At 39.1% G+C, this 12767-nt stretch overlaps 1 long non-coding RNA gene and 1 pseudogene across 9 annotated transcripts; one reads left to right on the forward strand and one right to left on the reverse strand.

Moving 5' to 3' along the window:
• The window catches only part of LOC127915543 (tripartite motif-containing protein 2-like), a 44743-nt pseudogene extending 41477 nt beyond the window's left edge, over positions 1–3266 (forward strand).
• A 3461-nt stretch (positions 3267–6727) lies between these two features.
• LOC127916338 (uncharacterized) lies at positions 6728–9877 on the reverse strand. 9 transcript variants are annotated; one of them, XR_008094499.1, is made up of 4 exons: positions 8141–9877; positions 8022–8090; positions 7187–7971; positions 6728–6921 (listed from the first exon to the last, which is right to left on the reverse strand). It is a non-coding gene; the product is annotated as an uncharacterized LOC127916338 (long non-coding RNA). The 9 variants fall into 9 exon arrangements; XR_008094501.1 differs by having other exon boundaries at positions 7187–7840; positions 7891–7971; positions 8022–9877; XR_008094494.1 differs by having other exon boundaries at positions 7187–8721; positions 8792–9877.
• Between the last annotated feature and the right edge of the window lie 2890 nt (positions 9878–12767).

Below are 12767 nucleotides of genomic sequence, written 5' to 3' on the forward strand. Positions count from 1 at the left end.
TAATTTATTATATTATTATTAATGTATTATATTATTATTAATGTATTATATTATTATTAATTTATTATATTGTTATTAATTTATTATATTGTTATTAATTTATTATATTATTATTAATGTATTATATTGTTATTAATTTATTATATTATTATGTAATTTATTATAGTATTATTAATGTATTATATTATTATTAATTTATTATATTATTATTAATTTATTATATTATTATGTAATTTATTTAACCAGGCAAGTTAGTTATGAACAAATTCTAATTTACAATGACAGCCTACCCCGGACAATTGTGCTCTGCCCTGTGATACAACCTAGATTTGAACCACTGTAGTGACTTCTCTTGCACTGAGATGCAGTGCCTTAGACCGCTGCGCCACTCAGTGCATTCAGAAAGTGTTCATATCCTTTAAATTAATCCATAAAGATATGTGTTTCCACACCCATCTTATACACAATACCCCATAATGACATCACAATACCCCATAATGACAAAGTGAAAACATAGTTTTAGAAATGTTTGCAAATTTCCTGAAAATTAAGTACAGAAATAATTTATTGACATAATTATTCACACCCCTGAGTCAATACAGCGGTTACAGCTATGAGTGTTTCTGGGTAAGTCTCTAAGAGCTGTGAGTGTTTCTGGGTAAGTCTCTAAGAGCTGTGAGTCTTTCCGGGTAAGTCTCTAAGGGCTGTGAGTCTTTCTGGGTAAGTCTCCAAGAGCTGTGAGTGTTTCCGGGTAAGTCTCTAAGAGCTGTGAGTGTTTCCGGGTAAGTCTCTAAGGGCTGTGAGTCTTTCTGGGTAAGTCTCTAAGAGCTGTGAGTGTTTCCGGTAAGTCTCTAAGAGCTGTGAGTGTTTCGGGTAAGTCTCTAAGGGCTGTGAGTCTTTCTGGGTAAGTCTCTAAGAGCTGTGAGTCTTTCCGGGTAAGTCTCTAAGGGCTGTGAGTCTTTCTGGGTAAGTCTCTAAGAGCTGTGAGTGTTTCCGGGTAAGTCTCTAAGAGCTGTGAGTCTTTCTGGGTAAGTCTCTAAGAGCTGTGAGTCTTTCTGGGTAAGTCTCTAAGAGCTGTGACTGTTTCTGGGTAAGTCTCTAAGAGCTGTGAGTCTTTCTGGGTAAGTCTCTAAGAGCTGTGAGTCTTTCCGGGTAAGTCTCTAAGGGCTGTGAGTCTTTCTGGGTAAGTCTCTAAGGGCTGTGAGTCTTTCTGGGTAAGTCTCTAAGGGCTGTGAGTCTTTCCGGGTAAGTCTCTAAGAGCTGTGAGTCTTTCTGGGTAAGTCTCCAAGAGCTGTGAAAAAAAAGTGAAAAACATCCACTTTGACATTATGGGGTATTGTGTGTATGCGTGTGACAAACATGTCATCCATTTTAAATTCAGGCTGTAACTTATTAACAAAATGTGGGAAAAGTGAAACATGTGAATACTTTCTGAAGACAGGTACAAAAGTATTCAAATACAGGTACAGTATTGTTTTCAGTTACTTTAGAAAAAAGATCATTCATTCAGAATTCTTTAAAAAAATACTTTGAGAATACTTTATCTTCATAATTCTTAAACAGATATCAACATTCAAAAAGTATTTTCATCATTCTATCCTCCCCCTCTTCTCTCCAGGTGTTAATTTACATACGTATCCTCCCCCTCTCCTCTCCAGGTGTTAATTTACATAAGTATCCTCCCCCTCTCCTCTCCAGGTGTTAATTTACATACGTATCCTCCCCCTCTCCTCTCCAGGTGTTAATTTACATAAGTACCCTCCCCTCTCCTCTCCAGGTGTTAATTTACATACGTATCCTCCCCCTCTCCTCTCCAGGTGTTTGACGGTAGTGGCTCCTTCCTTTCCTATATCAACACATCAGCTGACCCTCTCTACGGACCTCAGGGTCTGGCTCTCACCTCTGATGGACACGTGGTGGTGGCCGACTCTGGAAACCACTGCTTCAAGGTCTACAGATACCTACAGTAATAGAGGGAGGGAGGTATGGGAGAATGGATGGAGGGAGAAGAGAGATGGAGAGATGGATGGACAGAATCACCGTTTCAAGGTCTACCACTTCCTGGTGTGAACTTAAATGACGACCAATCAAATCTGCTCCTCTCTTTGCACTGACGACACGTCACTCATCTGCCTTATTATTGGCCAGAGCTGCACAGTGAGAGCATTGGTCCTGAGACCTAGCCCTCGGCTTGCCAAAATGATGTCACAGCTCCCCATCCCACCGTGGAAACGTGGTAATCTGACTCAATATCAAACTAATCTCACCTGTTAATCTGACTCAATATCAAACTAATCTCAACCTGTTAATCTGACTCAATATCAAATTAGTCTCAACCTGTTAATCTGACTCAATATCAAACTAATCTCAACCTGTTTATCTGTTCTTAAACCTATGGAGTCTACAGAACAATATATAAATTGTACGTATGGGTTCTAGAGAACGATACAAATTGTTCAATGGGTTCTAGAGAACGATACAAATTGTTCGTATGGGTTCTAGAGAACGATACAAATTGTTCGTATGGGTTCTGAGAGAACGATACAAATTGTTCGTATGGGTTCTGAGAGAACGATACAAATTGTTCGTATGGGTTCTAGAGAACGATACAAATTGTTCGTATGGGTTCTAGAGAACGATACAAATTGTTCGTATGGGTTCTAGAGAACGATACAAATTGTACGTATGGGTTCTAGAGAACGATACAAATTGTTCGTATGGGTTCTAGAGAACGATACAAATTGTTCGTTTGGGTTCTAGAGAACGATACAAATTGTTCATATAGGTTCTAGAGAACGATACAAATTGTCCATATGGGTTCTAGAGAACGATACAAATTGTTCATATGGGTTCTAGAGAACGATACAAATTGTCCATATGGGTTCTAGAGAACGATACAAATTGTCCATATGGGTTCTAGAGAACGATACAAATTGTCCATATGGGTTCTAGAGAACGATACAAATTGTTCATATGGGTTCTAGAGAACGATACAAATTGTTCGTATGGGTTCTAGAGAACGATACAAATTGTTCATATGGGTTCTAGAGAACGATACAAATTGTTCGTATGGGTTCTAGAGAACGATACAAATTGTTCGTATGGGTTCTAGAGAACGATACAAATTGTTCATATGGGTTCTAGAGAACGATACTGATAAATGTATGTTCTATAGAATAATAATATTTATGGTTCGTTTGAGGATCGTTGTCTGCAAAATCAATAAGGAATGCTCAGTAATGTTCAAGAATGTATGCACACATGACTGTAAGTCGCTTTGGATAAAGCGTCTGCTAAATGGCATATATTATTATTATTATATTATTCTAACACTCCACAGATATATTAATAAATCAATCAATTCATTCATTATTGATGATTGGTTGATTTGATTGATTGAGCATAAAGGCAACTTGCGACTTTACACTTGGATGAGGTATTTATTCAACCAATACCATTTTTCAGAAGAAAGGAAAATACTGGGTGCTTTCCAAATTGCTTCCCTACGTAGTGCACTAACGTAGGGAACAAATTGCTATTTGGGAGACGGACACAGTTGAAAGATAACATGGAAGAGTATATATATTTGGGACTTATCCTTATTATTAATAAGCAAACTAACTCTCATCAATGCTGTTTTCACCCTCTCATTAGCAAAAAACAAAAAAATATATACAATTTTATAAGTAGGGCTCAGCACGATTTAAATTCAAAGGTCATTTTCTGATTGAACCGTGAATGCTGTCTCCAGGAACGCGGGAACATTGCCTTTGATTTTCTATTACGCTATAGCGTAGATCTTCATGAATCGAGCCCTTAATATTTGATTAATAATTTTCTTGTTAAGGATTCCAAATGAGTTTCTTTATGATCAAGTTTGCTGTTGCTTGTCAGTACAGTAATATATCACTCATAACGGAACACCAGAGTATTCTAGAACAATTCCACTGTTTTCTAGAAGAAGAAAACATAGTATTCTAGAAGCATGCTTTTTGTTTTTAGTCTCTGTATCAATAGATCTCAACGGAACTCAACCAAAACAATGGAATTGCCATGGAAACGGTCATGGGGGAAAAGATCCCGAATCTCTTCATTGCCCCCCAGCAGAATTAGCCTACATTTAGGCTATTGTTAACATTTGTATTTCACGGTATGTTGAGGTAAAAATCAGAGTATAATGCTTGTATGGAAGTCAACCCCAACACGTCATCATAACCAATCAACCGCATTACAGTTAAAAAAAACTTCCACCACCAATTTCTGTATGCTAACGATGCTAACCAGCTTATACGAACGGGAGTTCACATTTAGTCAGCCATTTCTTAAATCTAAATAGGGACAACTTCCATATATCATGCAGCGAAAAACAGACAAGTATATCCAATTTGGACTTCAGTAACCACATCGTGGGCCTCTTACAATACATAAATCATGATGGATTTGACAAATATCGTCTCGGTGACATCAGATTTGTTGAATGTGCGCCAATCTGGTCAACGAAACATCTTCTTTTCCACATCTATCTGTTATGATACAACAGTGTTCTGTTAGAATCAAATTCAGAGTTCCAAAATTCCGTTAAGTTCCCTAAAAATTCAACGCAGGTTTTCCACATCTATCTGTTATGATACAACAGTGTTCTGTTAGAATCATATTCAGAGTTCCAAAATTCCGTTAAGTTCCCTAAAAATTCAACGCAGGTTTTCCTCATCTATCTGTTATGATACAACAGTGTTCTGTTAGAATCATATTCAGAGTTCAAAATTCCGTTAAGTTCCCTAAAAATTCAACGCAGGTTTTCCAGAAATCCTGGTTGTAAGATTCCCGGAATCAGGAAGGAATATGCAGGAAATCCTAGAATTTTAGAACTTGGATTTCTGGAAAGTCTGCATGGAAATATGGGAAAATGAAAAGCACTTTTCAAACCTGTATCCATACCATGGGGTAGCCTAGTGGTTAGAGTGTAGAGGTGGTATGGTAGCCTAGTGGTTAGAGTGTAGAGGTGGTATGGTAGCCTAGTGGTTAGAGTGTAGAGGTGGTATGGTAGCCTAGTGGTTAGAGTGTAGAGGTGGTATGGTAGCCTAGTGGATAGAGTGTAGAGGTGGTATGGTAGCCTAGTGGATAGAGTGTAGAGGTGGTATGGTAGCCTAGTGGTTAGAGTGTAGAGGTGGTATGGTAGCCTAGTGGTTAGAGTGTAGAGGTGGTATGGTAGCCTAGTGGATAGAGTGTAGAGGTGGTATGGTAGCCTAGTGGTTAGAGTGTAGAGGCGGTATGGTAGCCTAGTGGTTAGAGTGTAGAGGTGGTATGGTAGCCTAGTGGAGGAGGTAGAGTGTAGAGGTGGTATGGTAGCCTAGTGGTTAGAGTGTAGAGGTGGTATGGTAGCCTAGTGGTTAGAGTGTAGAGGTGGTATGGTAGCCTAGTGGTTAGAGTGTAGAGGTGGTATGGTAGCCTAGTGGTTAGAGTGTAGAGGTGGTATGGTAGCCTAGTGGTTAGAGTGTAGAGGTGGTATGGTAGCCTAGTGGTTAGAGTGTAGAGGTGGTATGGTAGCCTAGTGGTTAGAGTGTAGAGGTGGTATGGTAGCCTAGTGGTTAGAGTGTAGAGGTGGTATGGTAGCCTAGTGGTTAGAGTGTAGAGGTGGTATGGTAGCCTAGTGGTTAGAGTGTAGAGGTGGTATGGTAGCCTAGTGGTTAGAGTGTAGAGGTGGTATGGTAGCCTAGTGGTTAGAGTGTAGAGTGGTATGGTAGGTGGTATGGTAGCCTGGTATGGTAGCCTGGATAGAGTGTAGGGTAGGTGGTATGGTAGCCTAGTGGTTAGAGTGTAGAGGTGGTATGGTAGCCTAGTGGTTAGAGTGTAGAGGTGGTATGGTAGCCTAGTGGTTAGAGTGTAGAGGTGGTATGGTAGCCTAGTGGTTAGAGTGTAGAGGTGGTATGGTAGCCTAGTGGTTAGAGTGTAGAGGGGGTATGGTAGCCTAGTGGTTAGAGTGTAGAGGCGGTATGGTAGCCTAGTGGTTAGAGTGTAGAGGCGGTATGGTAGCCTAGTGGTTAGAGTGTAGAGGCGGTATGGTAGCCTAGTGGTTAGAGTGTAGAGGTGGTATGGTAGCCTAGTGGTTAGAGTGTAGAGGTGGTATGGTAGCCTAGTGGTTAGAGTGTAGAGGTGGTATGGTAGCCTAGTGGTTAGAGTGTAGAGGTGGTATGGTAGCCTAGTGGTTAGAGTGTAGAGGTGGTATGGTAGCCTAGTGGTTAGAGTGTAGAGGTGGTATGGTAGCCTAGTGGTTAGAGCATTGGACTAGTCATCGAAAGGTTGCAAAATCGAATCCCCTGAGCTGACAAGGTAAAAATCTGTCTGTTCTGCCCCTGAACAAGGCAGTTAACCCCACTGTTCCTAGGCCGTACTTGAAAATAAGAATTGGTTCTTAATTAACTGACTTGCCTCGTTAAATAATGGTAAATAAATATAGAATACTGTAACATCTTTCGGCTAATGGGAAGGATTGGATGAGGAATCAGGGGTTTGTGTGCCAAATGGAACCCTGTTTCCCAGAGCCCCTATGGACCTTGGTCGAAGTTAGGCGCGACATTGGGTGCTATGAGGATACTGACTATCAAACAAATGTCTACCCTACATTTCCAACACTTATAGGAAGTGACCCCAACAATACTGAAGAACATTTCGGTTCGCATTCTGAATGTATTTATGTTATTATTATTTATTATTTGGGTTTATTTATTCCTGGGGCGCAGTACTACTATGGGCTGACCCTGTAGAACAACACCTATCATACTACTATGGGCTGACCCTGTAAAACAACACCTATCATACTACTATGACTGACCCTGTAAAACAACACCTATCATACTACTATGACTGACCCTGTAAAACAACACCTATCATACTACTATGGCTGACCCTGTAAAACAACATCTATCATACTACTATGGCTGACCCTGTAAAACAACACCTATCATACTACTATGGACTGACCCTGTAAAACAACACCTATCATACTACTATGGGCTGACCCTGTAGAACAACACCTATCATACTACTATGGGCTGACCCTGTAGAACAACACCTATCATACTACTATGGGCTGACCCTGTAAAACAACACCTATCATACTACTATGGGAAGACCCTGTAGAACAACACCTATCATACTACTATGGGAAGACCCTGTAGAACAACACCTATCATACTACTATGGGAAGACCCTGTAAAACAACACCTATCATACTACTATGGCTGACCCTGTAAAACAACACCTATCATACTACTATGGCTGACCCTGTAAAACAACACCTATCATACTACTATGGCTGACCCTGTAAAACAACACCTATCATACTACTATGACTGACCCTGTAAAACAACACCTATCATACTACTATGACTGACCCTGTAAAATAACATCTATCATACTACTATGACTGACCCTGTAAAACAACATCTATCATACTACTATGGGCTGACCCTGTAAAACAACATCTATCATACTACTATGGGCTGACCCTGTAAAACAACACCTATCATACTACTATGGGCTGACCCTGTAAAACAACATCTATCATACTACTATGGGCTGACCCTGTAAAACAACATCTATCATACTACTATGGGCTGACCCTGTAAAACAACACCTATCATACTACTATGGTGTATGTAACAATAAAACATAATTTAAAACTAATAATTTTGGGGTGTTTATAATGCTATTTATTTATGTTTATGGAATAATGTATGTATATATGTATTTATGTTTTCTTGTAAATGATCTGAATACTACTATAGTACCCATTGTACATGTTGATTTCATGTAAATCATCTGAATACTACTATAGTACCTGTTGTACATGTCGATTTCATGTAAATCATCTGAATACCACTATAGTACCCATTGTACATGTCGTTTTCATGTAAATGATCTGAATACTACTATAGTACCCATTGTACATGTCGATTTCATGTAAATCATCTGAATACTACTATAGTACCCATTGTACATGTTGATTTCATGTAAATCACATGAATACTACTATAGTACCCATTGTACATGTCGATTTCATGTAAATCATCTGAATACTACTATAGTACCTGTTGTACATGTTGATTTCATGTAATTAATCTGAATACTACTATAGTACCTGTTGAAGATGTTCTTCTTCTATTTATAGCCTAAATGCATTATCAAGTTCTCTTTTATTTATAGTCATTATGGTGTCATGTTCAAATCAAATGTTGCTCATCTGCGATGGACGACGTTTGTGCGGATTGTTTTACGAATGTCTTTCGTGACGATAATTTGTTTCAGAGAACAGAATGCACAGACGAAGGAATGAACCGACTTCTTCATCTCATTATTTCACACACACAGCCTTACTTTCATTCATGTTTTCATTAGTTACACAGCCTTACATTCATTCATGTTTTCATTAGTTACACAGCCTTACTTTCATTCATGTTTTCATTAGTTACACAGCCTTACATTCATTCATGTTTCCATTAGTTACACAGCCTTACTTTCATTCATGTTTTCATTAGTTACACAGCCTTACTTTCATTCATGTTTTCATTAGTTACACAGCCTTACATTCATTCATGTTTTCATTAGTTACACAGCCTTACTTTCATTCATGTTTTCATTAGTTACACAGCCTTACTTTCATTCATGTTTTCATTAGTTACACAGCCTTACTTTCATTCATGTTTTCATTAGTTACACAGCCTTACTTTCATTCATGTTTTCATTAGTTACACAGCCTTACTTCCATTCATGTTTTCATTAGTTACACAACCTTACTTTCATTCATGTTTTCATTAGTTACACAGCCTTACATTCATTCATGTTTCCATTAGTTACACAGCCTTACTTTAATTCATGTTTCCATTAGTTACACAGCCTTACATTCATTAATGTTTTCATTAGTTACACAGCCTTACTTTCATTCATGTTTTCATTAGTTACACAGCCTTACTTTCATTCATGTTTCCATTAGTTACACAGCCTTACTTTCATTCATGTTTTCGTTAGTTACACAGCCTTACATTCATTCATGTTTCCATTAGTTACACAGCCTTACTTTCATTCATGTTTCCATTAGTTACACAGCCTTACATTCATTCATGTTTCCATTAGTTACGCAGCCTTACATTCATTCATGTTTTCATTAGTTACACAGCCTTACTTTAATTCATGTTTCCATTAGTTACACAGCCTTACATTCATTCATGTTTTCATTAGTTACGCAGCCTTACATTCATTCATGCTGCCATTTAACAGGAATGTTCTTTTCCCATAGTTGTCATGTTATTTTCTAATTGTTTTAACAATATAGTAGGTCACTTTCTCAGTTTAGGTCTTTAAGTTCTACTCTGATCTCACTCTGTCTGCCCCTTACATAGCACCCAGTCCCCTACGTAGTGCACTACTGTTGACCTATCCCCTACGTAGTGCACTACTCTTGACCTATCCCCTACGTAGTGCACTACTCTTGACCTATCCCCTACGTAGTGCACATGTGTTGACAAAGCCCTATGTAGTGCACTACTGTTGACCTATCCCTTCCGGAGTGCACTAGTGTTGACCTATACCCCCTACGTAGTGCACTACTGTTGACCAGAGCCCTATGTTGAAAGTTGTGCACTATATAGGGAATAAGTGCCATTTGGGAGACAAGCCTATGTAACATTATATATATATATATAATGGTTTCGATCACTGTTCTTAATCCTGGTCCATGGGACCCACATGGGGTGCAGGGATTAGTTCCAACCCAGCACTAACACACCCGTTAACAGCTATAGTCAAGGTTTGATGATTAGTTGATCAGCCGTAGCCAGTCTGTTAGTTAGTGCTGGGATGGCACTAAACTCTGCACAGGACCAGGTCGTCCACCAGTGACATCACTTCCTTGTTGACCTTGACCTTCAACCCTTGTTTTCGGTACTAACGTGACACAGAAATAAAGCAGTGATTCAAGGCGTTGTGTTGCGAGTGTCTGCGTGTGTGATTTGACCGTTCATTCACAAACCATGCTGTTCGCAACAACCACTAGATGGAAGCAGAGATGACGCAACGAACCCTGAAACCTTGACGTGACTGGGAAAGGAACAGGGTGGGGGATACCTCGTCAGTTACCTAGCCCATAGACGCTGATCTGGGGGTCAGTTTTGAATTTCCCCGCTAATGGTTAAGGTTAGGATTGGGGGAGGGGACGCTGATTCTAGATCTGTACGTTGGGGTTAACAAGATGTATAAGAATTTAATCAGATTCCTGTTCTACCTGGAAATACAAATGGCATCAAGCACACAGTTCATGTAATATCTGACTTATATGAGTGGGTCGCATTCAGACTTAACAGAAGTGTTGCATGTACTGCATGAAAAAAACACAAGAGACTCGGCCTTCTAAGCTGTCAGATACAGACCGTGCACAGACCTTTTCAGGTGGCAGGTGCTCTGACCCCCCGCCATTTCGTCACAATTGTTTTAACGATATAGTAGGTCACTTTCTCAGTTCTTTAGGTCTTTAGGTTCTACTCTGTATCTCACTCTATCTGCCCCCTCTGCAATCCTTCTAAAGATGTGATTGACACGGGGAAAAGAGGGTGGGCAATCAAATCAAATTTGGTCACAAACATGTGTTTAACAGATGGAGTGAAATGCTTTTGTTTCTTGCTCCGACATCGCAGTAATACCTATATCAGCTGATCGTTGATAACCTTCATTTTACTAGACGAGTCAGTTAACTTCACTAGGGTAGGGGGGCAGCATTCGGAATATTGGATGAAAAGCGTGCCAAAAGTAAACTGCCTGCTACTCAGGCCCAGAACCTAGGATATGCATATAATTGGTTAAATGGGATAGAAAACACTCTAAAGTTTCCAAAACTGTTTGAATGATGTCTGTGAGTATAACAGAACTCACATGGCAGGAAAAAACATGAGAAAAAAATCCAAACAGGAAGTGGGAAATCTGAGGTTTGTAGGTTTTCAAGTCTTTGCCTATCCAATATACATTGTAAATGGGGTCATATTGCACTACCTAAGGCTTCCACTAGATGTCAACAGTCTTTAGAACCTTGTTTGATGCTTCTACTGTGAAGTGGGGGAGAATGAGAGCTGTTTGAATCAGGTGTCTGCCAGAATGCCATGAGCTAAATCATGCGAGTGGCCGTGGCCTTTTAATTTCTAAAGACAAAGGAATTGTCCGGTTGAAACATTAATGAAGATTTACGATAAAAACATCCTAAAGATTGATTCTGTACATCGTTTGACATGTTTATACGAACTGTAATATAACTTTTTAAACTTTTCGTTGGAACTAAGCGATCACGCATTGAGGATTTGGATTACTGGGCTAAGCGTGTGGGAAAAAAGGAGGGATTTGGACATAAATTATGGACTTTATCGAACAAAACAAACATTTATTGTGGAACTGGGATTCCTGGGAGTGCATTCCGATCAAGATCATCAAAGGTAAGTGAATATTTCTAACGCTATTTCTGACTTTTCTGACACCTCTCCTTCTCTGGAAAATGGCTGTATGTTTTTCAGTGGCTTGGCGCTGACCTAACATAATCGCAAGGTGTGCTTTCGCCATAAAGCCTTTTTGAAATCTGACACAGCAGTTGCATTAAGGAGAAGTGTATCTATAATTCCATGCATAACACTTGAATCTTTTATCTTCTTGACGCAACTCATCCCGTTAGCGGAATCATTTTCATCAACAACCACTGAATTGCAGAGCGCCACATTCAAAAACAATTACTAAAACTATTTACATTCATGAAATCACAAGTGCAATATAGCAAAACACATCTTATCTTTTTGTTAATCCACCTGTCGTGTCAGATTTTGAAAATATGCTTTACAGCAAAAGCAATCCAAGTGTTTGTGTAAGTTTATCGATCACTAGACAAAACATTATGAACACCTAGCATCAAAGTAGCTTGGTGACGAAAATCAGAAAAGCAATCAAATGAATCGATTACCTTTGATGATCTTCAGATGTTTTCACTCACGAGACTCCCAGTTACACAATAAATGTTCCTTTTGTTCCATAAAGATGATTTTATAGTCAAAATACCTCCATTTGTTTGGCGTGTTATGTTCAGAAATCCACAGGAAAGAGCGGTCACCACAACGCAGACACAAATTCCACATAGTATCCGTAATGTCCACAGAAACATGTCAAACGTTTTTTATAATCAATTCTCAGGTTGTTTTGAAAATATATAATCAATAATATATCAACCGCGACAGTGTCTTTTTCAGTAGGGGAGGGAGAGACAATGGCTGCCCCACTCTGTTGCGCCAGCAAATCTCATTCGAACACCCAGCTATCCACTGACGCGACGTTATCTTTCTCGCTCATTTTTCAAAATAAAAGCCTGAAACTATGTCTAAAGACTGTTGACACATTGAGGAAGAGATGGGAAGAGGAATCTGGTTGATATCTCTTTAAATGGAGCGAAGGCAGGCTATGGAACATGGAGCTTTCAAAATAGAAGCAACTTCCTGGCTTGATTTTCCTCAGGTTTTCGCCTGCAATATACGTTCTGTTATACTCACAGACAATATTTTGACAGTTTGGGAAACTTTAGAGTGTTTTCTATCCTAATATGTCAATTATATGCACATTCTAGCATCTGTGCCTGAGAAATAGGCTGTTTACTTTGGGAACGTTATTTTTCCAAACATAAAAATAGTGCCCCATAGCTGAAAGAGGTTATCAATGTTTATTATGAGTATTTCTGTAATCGAATGTGG

The sequence above is a fragment of the Oncorhynchus keta genome, chromosome 35, assembly GCF_023373465.1.
Source record: "Oncorhynchus keta strain PuntledgeMale-10-30-2019 chromosome 35, Oket_V2, whole genome shotgun sequence".
In the NCBI taxonomy this organism is placed as follows: domain Eukaryota; kingdom Metazoa; phylum Chordata; class Actinopteri; order Salmoniformes; family Salmonidae; genus Oncorhynchus; species Oncorhynchus keta.